This window comes from Miniopterus natalensis, chromosome 14 (assembly GCF_054644295.1).
Source record: "Miniopterus natalensis isolate mMinNat1 chromosome 14, mMinNat1.hap1, whole genome shotgun sequence".
NCBI lineage: Eukaryota > Metazoa > Chordata > Mammalia > Chiroptera > Miniopteridae > Miniopterus > Miniopterus natalensis.
This window is the reverse complement of record NC_142094.1, coordinates 53,284,214-53,298,366: the sequence shown is the minus strand read 5'-3', so window position 1 is coordinate 53,298,366 and position 14,153 is coordinate 53,284,214.

Here is a 14,153-nt window from a genome sequence, read left to right as displayed (position 1 = left end):
TAGATGAGGATACTGAGGCTCCTAGATATTAAATCACTTGCTTGAGATCACAAAATGACGTGGGGGAGCCAGGTTCTGTCCCGGGCACGAAACCGTGGCCCTGCCTTGTCTCTGCAGAGATGAGATCAACACTTACTCAAAAGGGAGCCAGCAGCACAAGGCAATAATTCCAAGTGGCAGACGGGGGTGGACCATGCGCAACCTTAGATTTCAGAGGCGACAAAGAAGCTGGTGAGGATGGATATTCAGGAATAAGGCTGGGCTGTCTCCTGTGGGGATGCAAGCCTGGGACAGAAGCAGCAAGCAGAAGACGGCAGTCTGCGGTGCAGAGCACCGCACAGTTGTCCAGAGAGAAGCAGAGACCGGAGACCATGTGGGCCCTGGATGGGGAGGTGGCGATAGTACTTGCTGTGGCTCCTTATGGTGATCTGGACCTTCATCCCAGCACAGAGGGAGATAAATGGAGGCAGGGGGCCAGAGTTGGCCTGGAAACAAATGTCAAAAACAGCAACACTAGAGGTTTCGTGTTCAACACGCCAAAAATAGTAACTCAGAGCAAAATTGAAATAGAAAAGTTCTCCACCTGCATCTTTGCCCCCATTGACTGGCACTCAGGGACCTGTGTCCCCTCTGCCCTTCCCCCCTTGCTATACCTCTGATCTTTTGCACGAGCTTGGATGTACTTTTTTTCTGTCTCCAATGTCCACGAACTCTCAGTAGCATTATAATAGACGCTTCTTTTGCTTAAGCTGTATGAGTGGTTTCTGATCCCTGCAGTGAACATATCCCTGTCTAGAATAGAAATGATGAATCTGGCTTCTGATATAGCCAGCTGAGATGTGAGGTGCATTATACAGGTTGAACTCTGCTAGGAAGCTGGAAAAGAAAAGATGGAACTTGAGTGATGTATTAGTTAAGATAATGCCAGCTGCTGTGACAGATACACCCTGAAACTTGAGTGGCTTAACACAATAGAAGTTTATTTCTTATTTATACTATGGTGTGTGGGTGTGCCTGGTCGGGCAGCCTTCATCCAGGGACCCAGATCCTTCCATCTTGTGGCTCCTCCCTCCGGTACAACCTTGGAGTCCCTCATGCTCAGCCACAAGTGGGCTGACGCTGTGGGAAAGCCCTCCTGCCCAGACGTGACAAAGATTTCTTCCACTTTCTTGCCATTGGCGAGAACAAGTTTGTCACCAAAATGCAAGGGGGATGATGCTGTGGAAAACAATATGATGGTTCCTCAAAAAACTAAACATAGAATTACCAGCAGTTTTGCTCTCATGTGTATACCCAAAAGAATTGAAATGTTCAAACAAATATTTGTACACAAATGTTCATAGCAGCATTATTTCCATTAGCCAAAAAGTGGAAACAGCCCACATGTCCATCAACAGATGAATGGATAAAAATTGTGGTATATCCATATAATGGAATATTATGCGGTCATAAAAAGGAATGAAGTACTGCCCTGGCTGGTCTGGCTCAGTTGGTTGGGCATCACCCTATGCACTGAAAGTTTGCTGGGTTCGATTCCCAGTCAGGGCACCTGCCGGGGTTGGGGACTTGATCCCCCGTAGGGGGTGTGCAGGAGGCAGCTGATGGATGTTTCTCTCTCACATTGATGTTTCTCTCTCTCTTTCTCACTCTCTTCTCCTTCTTCTCTCTCTAAAAATAAATAATATAGAAAAAAAGGAATGAAGTACTGGTATATGTTACAATGCGGAAAAACCTGGAAAACGTTATACAAAGTGAAAGGAGCCAAGCACAAAAGGCCACATATGGAATGATTCTTTTTATAAGAAATATCCAGAATAGGTAAATTTCTAGAGACAGGAAGCAGGTTGGTGGTTGCCAGAGTCTAAGGAGTGGGAGGAATGGGTAGTAATTGCTTAATAGGTACAGAGTTTTCTTTTGGGTAATGAAAATGTTTTGGAACTTGATACAGAGGATGGCTGGTTGTGAATGTATGAAATGCCACTGAGTGGTACACTTTAAAATGTGAATTTTATGTTATGTGAATTTTACCTCAATTAAAAAAAATGCAAGTGGGCCGAGAAATGTGCTCTTAGCTGCTGCTCCCTAGTGACAACTGCACACTCCAGCAGGGGGTCATAAATCCCTGGTGACAAGCTAAATAGCTGTGTGCACCTTTCCTCCGTCCCTCGAAGAATACACTCATCTCCTCTACACCAGAGCTGCTCCAAAGACCTCTCAGGTCACTGTACCCAGCTCAAAGCTGAGGAGATGCAGTCTCCTCTTGAGTGTGGCTTCTCTTGCTTTGGTGGCATATAAACCAAAAGGACAAGTTATCTAAATTCCCCCATCTCCAAACTCAAAACGCAGAGGCCAAGCAGAAACAGCATGAGTACGATGCCTGCTTGTATTCAGAAAGAGGAAGGACAGCTGAGCCTCTGCCGGGCGGCACTGAGGGGGCTGGACCATGGGTGGGGGGTTCCTTCATTAGACCCCACTCTAATTTCCAGAAGGAGGTCCCTGTCCATTGCTCTTTATGGCCCTGACTCCACCTCTGGGAGATTTCTCCATGGCCATCATCTCCTGGGCTGCCTCTAAAGTGAATGTTGGAAAGTTTGCCCTCCTTAGAGGCTGTGTACCTTGTACAAGCCGGCTTCTTGCCTGTGCAATCCTGGGGCCCACGGCTTGTTGAATGCCTGAACAGTGAAAATCTTTGCTAGTTAGTGGTCGTCATCTCGTTGGCAATAAAATGCCCTAAAATTGTAGTAGGCTTCTTAGTAGGCACAGAAAAAAAAAAAGCCTTGTATATGATTTTAGTTATATGATGTCCAGGAACAGGTTAAGATGAATCAAGGAGGACACTCTGTGTTTCACTGGATTCCTACAGACAAGGAGGCAGAGACTCAGAGGGGCTAAGTGACTTGCCTAAAGTCACACAGCCAGTTTGAGCAGAGGCAGGACTAAAACCCAAGCCTCTAAATTCAGAGCCCGGGGAGCTGCCTTTCATACTTGGCTCTCACTGGGAGCAAACTGACACAGCAGTTCCCACATGCAGCTTTTAGTGCTTTTAATTAGCATATATGAAATATGCTGCCAATCTAATTTAATTATAATTAGGTAACCAGAAGGCTGATTATGTTGTAAATTTAGATTAAAGAGCTGTTGTTTTCAATTAGGTTTGATTGTAGAGTGCTTTGATACTTTTTCTAGCCTCCAGGAAAGTTCATTATATAACTTTCCACTTATTTCCTTGCATTTTGCCCACAGGTTTGGGTGTTAGCAACTAAAGTTCTCAGGGCACCCCCAGTCTGGTGCAGATTTGGACCTCATGTGCTTCCCATTGCTGGCAAGGGCCACCAGATGCTGCTGGGCTGTTGTATCAGGGCGCTTTCAGCTGCATGTAACAGAGGACACAACTGAAAAAGGCTGGAACCTTGAAGGGACTTCGAGCCCTACACAATAAGAAATATGGAGGTAAGGCAGTTCCAGGGTTGGTTGACTTCCTTGCAAAACTTCCTTGAGGACCCAGGTTCATTTCGTCTTCTGGCTCTACCATCTTGAGCATGTTGGCTTCTGACCTCATGCTTTTGACTAAGAGGATGTAGGATGGTTGTCGCAGCCCCAAGTTTTCCCATGTCCCCAGAAGAGGACAGTGCTTCCTCACGTCCATGGAGCCTCCAGTTGGCTTCTCATGACTTCTTGGCCAGGCTTGCAGCACAGGCCCATTCCTAAGTCAAATACTGTTCCTAAGGAGTCTCCATTGGCTTGGGGAAATCTAGGCTCATTCTGCAGTCTTTCTTAGAGTCCATGGTTGCCTGATGCCTGACAGCAATTTAACAGAGGTTGTGGGGACAAGGAGTGGCCCTTGGGTAGGCTCACAACAGTCCATGCCTGGAGCCAGTGTGGACACATCCTAGGCAGATCGGGCTGAACTCAGACCGGTCTGCAATATCATGAGCAAAGGAACTCGGCCGCAAATAATTGCTTCTCAACTGTCCATCAGATAGCTGCCATCTCTGTATTCCTGAGGGCTAAGTTTGAGCATTATTTGTAGGCGCTGCTGGCAGCAGAAGGCACAGTTAAGCAGGGGAAAAGCAAGGAAAAGCGAGGGTCCTTTAGAATATGATGAAGGCAAGCTGGCTGGAAGGTGAGAGAGAAGAGCGTATGGCTGTGCGAGTGGCCAAGCCCCAGTGTCTCTGGAGAATATTGAGAGAGCTGCCTTGGAAAGAAGGAGAGAAGGGGACAGGCCCTCGGCATCTCAGGGCTCTCCCAACAGTCCCCCGACATGAGTATTCTCGGACCCAAACTCTAGTGTTGTCTGCCCCAGGCTGCCTCTAGAAGTGACCCTCCTCTTGCTGGCGGGCCACCTGAGACTCCCGCTGCCCTCTGCTGCCATGTGTGACCCACTTCTGGGCAATGGGCTTGGTGCACATGTGGACCTGGGATCAGATTCCCTGTGCTCACATCCCAGTGCTTCTCACCCCTGACCGTGGGAATCTCCTTAAGCTCTTTTAGCCTCAGCTTTCTCTGTAAAAACTAACTCGTAGGGTTCTTGTGAGGGTTAAATGAGATCATCTATAGAAAATGCTTCGCATAGCTTTGCCAAGCAATGAATATTTTCTATTTTATCACTATTATTTACTAATAGTAATCTTATTATTACTAATATTATTATTATTATTGATGGTGTTCTGGGACACATGGAAAAGCTGGCTAAGGCTGTGGCTGTCACAACCTCCAGACTCCCTGGTTTTAAGGGTGGTTCTGAGTCCTGCCCTGGCTGGTGTGGCTCAGTTGGTTGAGCGGCATCCCATGCCCCAGAGATCACAGGTTTGACTCCTGGGCAGGGCATATACTGGGTTCCGGCTCGATGCCCAGTAGGGGGTGTGCAGGAGGCAGCCGATCGATGCTTCTCCCTCATCAATGTTTCTCTCTCGCTCCCTCTCCCTCTCCCTTCCTCTTTCTCTAAAATCAGTAAAAACATACACACACACACACACACATATATATATGTGTATTTTTTTTTTTAAAGGGTAGTTCTGAGTCCAGAGAAAAGGCAGCACGAGCTAGATGGGAAAAGCTCCTGGTAGGGGCCTCGCATACAGTAAATGCAAGGCGGTGGTTAGCTGCCTCCTGCCCTAGAATTATTAACCAGCTCAGTGGCCTTCCCATTTTCTCCTGTCGCCTTGGGGACGTTGCCTTTCAGGAGGTTTCCATTTTGAGTCTCTGCATAGGCACCCTCTGCCTCCTTACAAACATATTCCTCAGAAAGCTAAAATCATTATAAAATCCTTGATCACAACTGTTTTCATCGACAGCCCTTGACAGTATTTTGTTGCCTTTTGAACTTAATTTCTTTTCTTTTGCAATTAAACACATGAGTAACTGACTAAAGTCCAGTGAACGGATGGCTGATAGAGATTACGGTCTCTGCAGCACTTTTAATGGTTTCCATCTGTGTCTAAATGGGATTAACTTTATAGCTTTTTAAAATCACTGGTATTAGTTCATCCAGTTTTCCATTTTCTACTCATTTTTACAAAACAATAAGGCAAAAACAGGCTATTTTCCTAAACATATACTGTAGTCCAGATAATCAAAGGGAGCTGCCAAAATTGACCTGTTGGCTGGCAAGAGGCACCCCTGTGCCAAAGCTAAAATGTTTGGGTTTAGAGTATGAAAGGCAGTTTGGGGTATAATGTATGAAAATGTCGATTGTGGGAACTCCCTTCTATTTGCTAGATGGGCTGCTGCCTGATTCATGAATCATTCAATAAAGCCAATTAGATCTTAAAAAAAAAAAAAAAGGGGGAGAGAAAATGTAGATTGTGTGTGAAACACGGTGTTGGTTTCTGCCCCTTCTTAAATATGACAAGATAGATACCAACTCCTACCAGGTGTCTGGTGTGGCCTTTGAAAGGCTCTGGCCTCTGCGCAGGGCTAATCCATTGAGAGTGTTGGCCCTGAGATCCTGAAACATCTTGGCCCAGCCACCTGGAGTGCCCCTGAGAATATCCTGGATTGACTGGCCATGACGGACCAGGTGTTTTGTGCTCACTGCTGCCAACCACGGACATGCCCACGGCACCTGGCAGTGCTGGCTGATGGCAGAGGGCCAACCCTGAGTTTCAATCCCAAGAAGGGCTGCACTTTCAGGCCACAGCTGTGTCAGGCCCAGGTGTTCCCTTCCCCTAAAACTCCATTGGGATGGGATGTACTGGATCGTTCCATGCTGTTTCATCACCCAAAGTGCAAACCATTACTTTTAATAAACTGATTCTCATCTCCAAACTTCTCTCTAATCTCCCCTGGCACAATCCTTTACCCCTTTCTTTCTCTACAGTCCCTTTCACTGCACCTTCTAGAACACTTGCTTTGCGATCAGCACATTCTTATATGTATTGTTTCTTCAAATATTCCTTCCAAGTGTTTGCCTTAACCCAAGCTTAGCTATCTTCCTGTGCCTCTTGAGGGGACACATTTCTTATCATGTATTCCTACAACGGGGAGGTGGTCTTGGTGTCCCCTTCGTTCTGTTCCATTCCTTCCTCACACCATTGGATTTTCCACCCCACCTCCTCAGAGTGACCGGCTCCTGGCTGAACTACCTTCTCACTTGCATTCCTGGATAACCTTTATCTTCACGTCAACTCCTGCCACCATTCCCATGAGAGAAACTTCAACACCCACGTGAATGGCCCTTCAGTCCTCTCAACTCTTATGTCCCTGGTCTTCTCACCAGGCCCAGTTCTCATATTTGCAGCAAGATACAAAGGGCGGTTCATCTGTATGTCCAAATATTTAAATGTTATACTTCCAGCCAACAAGCTATTAAATAACACATATCCTCCTTCATTTCCTTGATAAATATACCTGCATATGATGACAAGAAATATGTAAAGTGAGAACTGAATTTAACTGTTTTTGTGTGTCTGAGTGCTCTTTCCATGAGCTTATTATTAGGATAAGTAAGAAAATAAAGCCATATATAATTCATAAATTATACTTATTCCATTAAAGTTAATTCTTTTAGATTCGTTGAAGTAAATTACTAATTATGCTGTTATAATCAAGACTTTCACATAATCTATGTTCTTTTGAGAGTCATGGTTTATTAGAGAAACTTCTGGGGAATTGTGGTTCTTAGGGTGTCTTTCATTAATTTCAAAATGGAGAAACTGCCCTGGCCGGGTGGCTCAGTTGGTTGGAGAGTCATCCCGTACACCAAAAGGTTGTGGGTTCGATCCCCAGTTGGGGTGTGTACCCTGGATGTTTCTGTCTCGCATCAATGTTTCTCTCTCTCTAAACATATCCTCGGGTGAGGGTTAAAAAAAAGGGAGAAACTGTGTTTGGCTGAGGTTGAAGCAACTGGAATTGACAATTAAGTTCTTAAAGCAATACTTAGATTGGAAATGAACCATGAATTTAATATATCACATTCATATGATCATGATATATCATGAGTTTAATATATCATGTTTAATGTATAACATTTTGATGGGGTTAGGTTGCATGTGATCGATTATTGTCACAGGAATTAGTATAAAATATTTTTATTTTATTATCTAAATTGATATCACCAATATCATGAGTTTCACTGCTCTTAAAAGCAATATCAAGATCCGTACAGTATTTTAAATTATTTTCCTTTCAAATTCTTCAATGCTGGTATATAATAAGAAAATTGAGAACAGCAGCATGCCTTTAATTTGTTTTCTTTTTCTCCAGAGTACATTTTGATCTATACTGGCCAAAAATAGTCTCTATAGAAATTAGTTTTGAGAAATTTTGTATGAGTCTTCTTCATAGTCATGCAAACATTTTCGTTTCCTTAAAAATTTTCTTTAAATATAAAAAAAAATAATGCTTTAAAAAGTGAAGTAGACAAACTTAACTCTATATGATTTTCTTTTGGAAGCAACAGTTCATACCAAGAAGCTGTGGATAGTGCAAATATAAAAGTAGTTCCATTTTCCACGAAAGGCTACAATTCACTGTATCTGAGGGTCTTCTAATGTTTCACTTAACTCTTCAAGGGCATTCATCTATCTTGTTTAAGTGAAATCAAATTGCTTCAACACCGAGAGTGGCTCCAAGGCCATGAATTAGAACATGCAAATGGACACTTGGCACAACTGGGAAATGAGACTTATTAAATGCAAGAATCTATTGCATTAATGCCACGTGGAAAGGACTTAGAAGTTACTTAATTTGTTAAGTGTTTGTTTGTTTGCTTGTTTTGTGTGCGTGTGTGCCCCTTAAACACCTTCTCAGGCAAGAACCCATCAGCCACGATGGCATCTTCGGCGGGCACTCTGTCTTTGCTGCTCAGATCCTCCCTGCGCTCTTGACTGAAGAATTGCCGTAGCTCTCAAATTGGCCTCTCTTTTAGCTCTTTCTTTCCTGCAGGTCACTTTCCTTGGGCGGTTAGTGGCCTCATGAGTTGTAAGTCACATCTTCCTTACGTCTTTTCCATTCCACAGAACACTGGCTGTTTCCCACTCCTCCCTTTCCCCCTCCTTCACTCCTTCCAGCCCAGTCTCCTTGCCTTTCCTTCAGTCCCTCGATGATGTCAGATGCCTCCTGCCATGTTTCTTCTGCCTGGAAAGGAAATTCCATGAGGGGCTAAGATCCTTTCCCCTGCTGACTCCTGAACCCCAGCACAGGGCCCGCACCCAGAGTCCTCGTGAGTGACTGCGTGAAGGGACACGCCTGCCACAGGGCCCTGGCAGGAGCAGCTTTAGTTCTATGGCTCCTTCAGCCTAAAGTCGTTTCCCTCAGCTCCTAACATCATCAGATTTATGGAGAAAACCCGGCATCGTTATCTCTGTTCCCAGCTAGGGTGGAATTAAGGATGCGAATGATAAGATGTAGAGGAAGGAACAAAATCCAACCCGGAGAGACATCCGAATAGACAGCACTCCCCCGAGTGGCTGCGCGTCTTCACTGTAAGCGGGGATCTCCGTTCAGCTATTGAGACCCGAGTGACTTACATGTTTCTAATCCTCTTACCTTCCGATCGAGATCGTTCCAGTAGCTTTTCGTTTAGACGTTCAGTTGCTTTCTGCATTCACAAGTCATTTCTCCGTCAGTTGCCGGATTGGTACCATTGTGATCGCCTGGGGATTAAAACAACCCTCATTCTTCTTTATTCTGATCTAGTTCAGCTCTGTCAAAGCTACGTTTTTAAGTTTTCCATGCCAAGGCCTTCATGAAATTAACAGTAAATTAAAAATGAAATAGCAATTAAAATCGCTCTATGTCTGAATACGTGTCTATCACACTCTCCTCTGATTTAATTAGTTCTTACCTATTAGAAGAGGCACGTACAGATTTTGGATTTTTCATAAAATTTTTCTTCTCTTTCCTCTTCTTGCTCTCCTCTGAGCAATTTCACTTTACTAAGGATTGTGTGAGATAGTAAAGGAGAGAGGAAAATAATTATATGGGGGCCCTGGTCGGTTTGGCTCAGTGGTTAGGGTGTCGGTCCATGGACTGAAAGGTTGGGGGTTCGATCCCGGCCAAGGGCATGGACCTTGGTTGCAGGCTGGACCCTGGCCCTGGTCGGGGCCCATGTGGGAAGCAACCAATCAGTGCGTCTCTCTCACATCGATGTTTCTCTCTCTCCCACTCTCTCTTTGAAAAGCAATGGAGAAAAAATATCCTTGGGTGAAGATTTAAAAACAAAAATTATGTGGTATCTGGTAGGAGAGGTGAAAAAACGTAAAAATAGCAACAATAAACTTCACTTTTTGTTCAGGATAAATGTATCTCATAGTGCAGGCTATGTTTTAAGAGTTGATGAAAGAAAAAAGGACTGTCGACGTGAAATAAGATGTAAGGTAGATTTCAGTTAGTCGTGCATGCATTCATTTAAAAATATCGAACAATTGCAATGAAATGTTCTGCGGGAAAGGTTGACATTAAGGCATTTAGAGCCATCCAAAGACTAATTCTTAGTGACAAAATTCTCTGTGCCCACCCCTGCCCCAAGTTTTAGCTATTTTTAGAGAATTAACCCCATATATATTTTGTAATTAAATAAACACAGGTTCTGCCTTTCTTGATCCTAATCAGTACAATAGATACTTTTGCATAAATATATTGATTAGGGAGGTATTTCTGAGGCGGGGGAGTGGAGAGGTTGGAATGAGGTTATATAACGGATAGGCTCCAACGGATTAGGTACCTGGGCTTATAATGGACATTGCTGCCCACCCAGCACTCATTTAAGCCTCCCAACTTAACCCCAGCTTTTGTCCTTGTATCTTCCCTTCTCAGCCATTACTTAGGAAAAGCTGATCCTGCTCTGAATTGCAGGGGTAGGCCTTACTGGAATAAATCCAAATTCTTGCCAGTAAATGGCTCTGGGACGCAGGTCTAAGCATTGGTTTAGGAATGGGCCAACGAGACATCGAGAGGAAGTTTACTGAGAGCTTGTGGGAAAGAACTTGCTTGCTTGTGACAGAGATCTACCAGAAGTCATGGTAGTCAATGTTGTGGGGTTTTTTTAAGCTATAAGGTTTGGAACATTTTTCTGATTATAAAACTAATACATGCTCATGGGCCCTCATCCTGACACCGTTGTCTCTACGAGGCCTGGGGCTATGCAGCCACTTTGCTGGCAGCCTGAGGACAGTGCCCGCAAAAGGGGAGCTCAGGACAGAGAACCCCGCAGAGAACAGAGTTGGACCCTGACTGAGCTACCCCTTCCCTCTGCCCTTCTAGATCTTACTGTGAGTCAATGAATAATCTTGACTTCAAAGCAATTCTTACTTGAGATTTCTGTTTCTGGAAGCCAAAACAAACATTTTAATGCGTAGAATTCCAATTTATGCTTCCTTAATGTTGTGGGGGTTTTTAAACTATAAGGTCTGGAACATTTTTCTGATTATAAAACTAATACATGCTCATTGTAGAGAACATAGAAAACATTGATAGATACCAAGCACCATTAAACCCACTCGGAATCCCATTATCCTTGGATACCTGCTATTAATGTTTTGATTTAATTTTTTCTTTAATATACAAACTTACATATATGTTTTACATATCTATTTATCCTGTGTTAGAGAAACTCACAGCTTAGTGGGAAACAGGAAACAAACAAACCAAAAGCCAAACAGATTAATATCTGTGACTATGGACAGTTGTAGTAATTATTAACCATGTTATAACTGTCCACTGTTGTTGAGTCAATGATAGCTGGTAATGTTATTCCCCGTCTCCACGTGCCTGCACAAGCCATCAAAGATTTTCAATAATAACTATTAAAATATGTTTTTAAGTGTAACATAATAAAGTCTCATAATGTCCATAAAATCAACCAATTATCAATATATTCATTTGATTTCCCTTCAGTAGGTGGTGTTTTTCTTATTTATGGCAAGTCAGTGGCTGCTTTGGCCCAATCATCATTAGATTTTTCCATTGTGGGGGAGGAAGAAACTTTCCTCTACCCTTCAGTGTTCTTTCGACTCATCTAATAATGAAATATACATGAGGCAGATTAAAAAGAGAAAATAACCAGATTTAATTACATATGTACATATGAGAGAGTCAGAGATGTTACATGATTGAGAGGTTCAGGGACAGAAGGTTAAAATGAGCTGAGGATGAAGTAGGATGCCGTGTGGCTTCAGAGGGAGCAAGGTCAGGTGCAGGATGAGAGCGGATGTTCAGTAATTAGTCATTTGCCCTGCCCCGTAGATAAGTCATAGAAAATAATTTCTGATTAGTAACTGATTATGGGCAAGGCCCCTAATTTTAATTCTCCTAGGTAGTTGGGAGTGGGGGTGGGCAGTAGTTTCTCTTGAGCCTGCAGGATCTCAACTGCTTTAGCTCAAACTAATCCACATACCACAAAGGCACATCTTGGGGTGACTAGTTCTGAACCCCAACACTATAGTGCTGTATCTAACCAATTATAGCAAAAATGAATGTCTTATATTGATCATTTTGACAGTACACATGTCAAGGGTTCAGAGTTCCCCAGTATGCTGGGGAAAAAAATCCCTGGAGTAGGGCCTTACTAAAAAAGAATGGAAGTTATATTGCTATGATAGCACCAATCCCTTCAGTTCTAAACATCTTCTAATTTCCATTATGATTTTCTGACCCATGAGTTGATTGGAAGAGTAGAAATATGGGCGTTCACTGGCTATCTTTTGGCTGCTGATTTCTAATTTAACTACATAGTGGTCAGAGAATGTAGTTGCTATGATACCAATCCTCAGTCATGCAGAGAGACTTGCTTTATGACCCAGTATGTTCAATTTTTGTAAATATTTCACATATTCTTTAAAGGAATGTATGTATCTGCAGTTATTGAGTGTAATGTCCTACATGTATTAATCAAATCAAGCTTGGTAATTGTGTTGTTATTCAAATATTCTAAGCCCCTTAAGGACTTTTTTTGGTCTCCTTGATCTATGTATTAGTTTTCTGTGGCTGCTGTAACAAATTACCACAAAAGGGTGGCTTTGAACAACAGAAATGTGTTTTCTGACAATTCTGGAAGCTAGAAGTCTGAAATCAAGGTATCAGCAGGGTTGCCTTGTCTCTGGAGTATTGAGGGAAGAATCCATTCTTTGTTTCTCCCAGCTTTTAGTGGCTGTCAGCATTTGGGTGTGTGTGTGTGTGTGTGTCTGCATCACTCCAGTCGTTGCCTCTGTGGTCACATTGCCTCCTTTCCTCTGTCTCCGCTTCTGTCTCAGATCTCCCTCCGCCTCTTATGAGGACACTTGCCATTGGATTTAGAATCCACCTGCATAATCCAGAATGATCTTCTCAAAATCTTTAATACATCTGCAAAGACCCTGTTTCCAAATAGAGTAACATGCACAGGGGCCAGGGATTAGGACATGAACACACCTTAGGGGGAGTTACTGTTAAGCCATGGCAATGTGTTAGAGAGACGTGTCAAACTCATCTGCTCTGCTGGTACATTTCTTTCTTCCGTACTTGCCGATTTTTGCTTTATGTGTTTTGTGACCATGTTATTATTAGAGGTGCATTTATGACTTTTATCTTCCTTGAGTATTGAACCTTTTATTATGTAAACATCTCTATCTCCAGTCACACACACCCGTCCACCTACCTAGAAAGTCTATTGATGACAACCTCAGTTGTGAGTCTGAAAAAGACTAATTCTTCCTTCCCCTATCCCTTTTTGTTGTTGCTGGGCATAGAACTGCACATTTCCCCCCTCAGCAGCATTTCACGCAATTGCCTTCTACTTAAAAAATTTCCCCTTATTTTGTATTCCCAAGATGTCCAGGCCCAGAGAATTAAAAATACGTGCTGATTCAAAAAGAATGTCTTTAATTAATGCAAGGGAGCACTGTCTGAAGTGAAATCATTCTAAGTTATTGGTAAAAACGTTCCATTAGGCACAGCGCAGAATAAACTGGGAAAATATATAGAAAGAAGCTGAAAAAAATGTGGGCACTCAAGTACATCAGACAATTTCTTCGTGGCTGAAGTGGTGCTTCACCCTAATGACATAGTCGTGGAAATAAAGATTCGATATCTACTCGCTTCAAGGTAATAAAGGTGTTTTTTTCTGGACACTCCTTAGCACCAGCAGCTAGAACGAGCCACACAAGAGACAGCTATCACATATATCCTGGACTCCTGCTGCTGCTGCAGCTTGGGCGTGCAGAGGAATAAAACAATTTAATAGTTACAGTCTCTCTGCCTCGCCCTCGCGCTCACTCGGCCTCAGGCTCGCCTGGCTCGCGCACCAGCGCCCGAATTCCGTGCTGGAAGTTTGCTAACATTCCCGGCCTCCGTGCACCGAGGAGTTAGGCACTTAAAAAAACACACAAAAAAACCCCATGACTAGTTCCAAAGCATTAACTGTTGCACCCGCTCTGCTCAGTTTCAGTTTTTATTCTCGGTTTCTCGGGTTCGAGCGCTGCGGGCTGCGGCTCCCGAGCAGCCCCAGAAAGAGGTGTCCAGGGAGCTCCCCCACGTTCTCAGCGAGCGCCTCGAGGACTGCAGAGGCGCCCCAGCTCCGTGCTCAAGCCGGGGCGCGGCGGGGAGGCTCCGGGCGGCGGGAGGCCCGGGAGACCAGGCGCGCGCAGGAAACGGCACCGAGAGGGCGGCGGCGGCCCCGGGGCCCGCGGGCCGCCGTTTGCGCTCAGCTTTAGGAGCCGCCCCGGCCCCCCGGTCGT